This window comes from Musa acuminata, unplaced genomic scaffold, assembly GCF_036884655.1.
Source record: "Musa acuminata AAA Group cultivar baxijiao unplaced genomic scaffold, Cavendish_Baxijiao_AAA HiC_scaffold_497, whole genome shotgun sequence".
NCBI classification, from domain to species: Eukaryota; Viridiplantae; Streptophyta; class Magnoliopsida; order Zingiberales; family Musaceae; genus Musa; species Musa acuminata.
The window spans coordinates 27,501-30,600 of record NW_027020742.1 but is presented as its reverse complement, the minus strand read 5'-3'; positions in this window follow the sequence as shown (position 1 = coordinate 30,600).

Here is a 3,100-nt window from a genome sequence, read left to right as displayed (position 1 = left end):
AGCCGCCGCACGTGGCGACCGAGTGCCTTTGATTCGATGAGGCACAATTCTTCACCCGCCTCGCAGCTCACCTCATCTCATCTCACCTGTATACAGTTGGGTTCAGACAATAATACAATGGCTCCTCACCCGTCTGCATACTTCGTTCGAAGTCAAAATGTCTTGTTTTGGCCTTCCCGGTGTCCCTCTTTCCCCCCCAAAGATGGGGCCTTCAGATAACAACACAGGGCGAGATGGGGCATTCGGATGCCAGGGAAGGTGCTGCCCCCACACTTCGCTCGCTCTCCGTCGCTCGGCAAAAGATGGCCAAGTTTTGGCCTGCCCTCTTTCCCCCCTTCTTGCACCCTTTTGGCCTGTTTTTGGGCTGCTCTTTGCTAGATGGGGCTTTTGTATAGCAGGGACGGTGCTGCCTCTCGCTTCGCTCGCTGTCCGCCGCTCCCCGCTCGCTCACGCGGCCAAAAACGGGCAGTTTTGGCCCGTTTTTGGGCTGTTCTGGCCCGTTTTTGGGCTGTTCTTGCGTGGCGCGGCGACCGTCGAGAGCGGAGCAAAATGTCAGCCATCTCAGCACCCTGGAACCCCCCGGGTGGCACAGGGCTGGATGGGGCTTTCGTATAGCAGGGAAGGTGCTGCCTCTCGCTTCGCTCGCTGTCCGCCGCTCGCCGCTCGCTTGCCTAGCCAAAAATGGCCAGTTTTGGCCCGTTTTTGGGCCGTTTTGGCCAGTTTTTGGCCTGTTTTTGCGTTGCGCGGTGACCGTCTTGAGCGGAGCAAAATGTCAGCCATCTCAGCACCCTGGAACCCCCCGGGTGGCACAGGGCTGGATGGGGCTTTCGTATAGCAGGGAAGGTGCTGCCTCTCGCTTCGCTCGCTGTCCGCCGCTCGCCGCTCGCTTGCCCAGCCAAAAATGGCCAGTTTTGGCCCGTTTTTGGGCCGTTTTGGCCAGTTTTTGGCCTGTTTTTGCGTTGCGCGGTGACCGTCTTGAGCGGAGCAAAATGTCAGCCATCTCAGCACCCTGGAACCCCCCGGGTGGCACAGGGCTGGATGGGGCTTTCGTATAGCAGGGACGGTGCTGCCTCTCGCTTCGCTCGCTGTCCGCCGCTCGCCGCTCCCTCGCGCAGCCAAAAATGGCCAGTTTTGTCCCGTTTTTGGGCCGTTTTGGCCAGTTTTTGGCCTGTTCTTGCGTCGCGCGGTGACCGTCGTGAGCGGAGCAAAATGTCAGCCATCTCAGCACCCTGGAACCCCCCGGGTGGCACAGGGCTGGATGGGGCTTTCGTATAGCAGGGACGGTGCTGCCTCTCGCTTCGCTCGCTGTCCGCCGCTCGCCGCTCGCTCGCGCAGCCAAAAATGGCCAGTTTTGGCCCGTTTTTGGGCCGTTTTGGCCAGTTTTTGGCCTGTTCTTGCGTCGCGCGGTGACCGTCGTGAGCGGAGCAAAATGTCAGCCATCTCAGCACCCTGGAACCCCCCGGGTGGCACAGGGCTGGATGGGGCTTTCGTATAGCAGGGACGGTGCTGCCTCTCGCTTCGCTCGCTGTTCGCCGCTCGCCGCTCGCTCGCGCAGCCAAAAATGGCCAGTTTTGGCCCGTTTTGGCCAGTTTTTGGCCTGTTTTTGCGTTGCGCGGTGACCATCTTGAGCGGAGCAAAATGTCAGCCATCTCAGCACCCTGGAACCCCCCGGGTGGCACAGGGCTGGATGGGGCTTTCGTATAGCAGGGACGGTGATGCCTCTCGCTTCGCTCGCTGTCCGCCGCTCGCTGCTCGCTCGCGCAGCCAAAAATGGCCAGTTTTGGCCCGTTTTTGGGCCGTTTTGGCCTGTTTTTGGGCTGTTCTTGCGTCGCGCGGTGACCGTCGTGAGCGGAGCAAAATGTCAGCCATCTCAGCACCCTGGAACCCCCCGGGTGGCACAGGGCTGGATGGGGCTTTCGTATAGCAGGGACGGTGCTGCCTCTCGCTTCGCTCGCTGTCCGCCGCTCGCCGCTCGCTCGCAGCAGCCAAAAATGGCCAGTTTTGTCCCGTTTTTGGGCCGTTTTGGCCTGTTTTTGGGCTGTTCTTGCGTCGCGCGGTGACCGTCGTGAGCGGAGCAAAATGTCAGCCATCTCAGCACCCTGGAACCCCCCGGGTGGCACAGGGCTGGATGGGGCTTTCGTATAGCAGGGACGGTGCTGCCTCTCGCTTCGCTCGCTGTCCGCCGCTCGCCGCTCGCTCGCGCAGCCAAAAATGGCCAGTTTTGGCCCGTTTTTGGGCCGTTTTGGCCAGTTTTTGGCCTGTTCTTGCGTCGCGCGGTGACCGTCGTGAGCGGAGCAAAATGTCAGCCATCTCAGCACCCTGGAACCCCCCGGGTGGCACAGGGCTGGATGGGGCTTTCGTATAGCAGGGACGGTGCTGCCTCTCGCTTCGCTCGCTGTTCGCCGCTCGCCGCTCGCTCGCGCAGCCAAAAATGGCCAGTTTTGGCCCGTTTTGGCCAGTTTTTGGCCTGTTTTTGCGTTGCGCGGTGACCATCTTGAGCGGAGCAAAATGTCAGCCATCTCAGCACCCTGGAACCCCCCGGGTGGCACAGGGCTGGATGGGGCTTTCGTATAGCAGGGACGGTGATGCCTCTCGCTTCGCTCGCTGTCCGCCGCTCGCTGCTCGCTCACGCAGCCAAAAATGGCCAGTTTTGGCCCGTTTTTGGGCCGTTTTGGCCTGTTTTTGGCCTGTTCTTGCGTCGCGCGGTGACCGTCGTGAGCGGAGCAAAATGTCAGCCATCTCAGCACCCTGGAACCCCCCGGGTGGCACAGGGCTGGATGGGGCTTTCGTATAGCAGGGACGGTGCTGCCTCTCGCTTAGCTCGCTGTCCGCCGCTCGCCGCTCGCTCGCGCAGCCAAAAATGGCCAGTTTTGTCCCGTTTTTGGGCCGTTTTGGCCTGTTTTTGGGCTGTTCTTGCGTCGCGCGGTGACCGTCGTGAGCGGAGCAAAATGTCAGCCATCTCAGCACCCTGGAACCCCCCGGGTGGCACAGGGCTGGATGGGGCTTTCGTATAGCAGGGATGGTGCTGCCTCTCGCTTCGCTCGTTGTCCGCCGCTCGCCGCTCGCTCGCGCAGCCAAAAATGGCCAGTTTTGGCCCGTT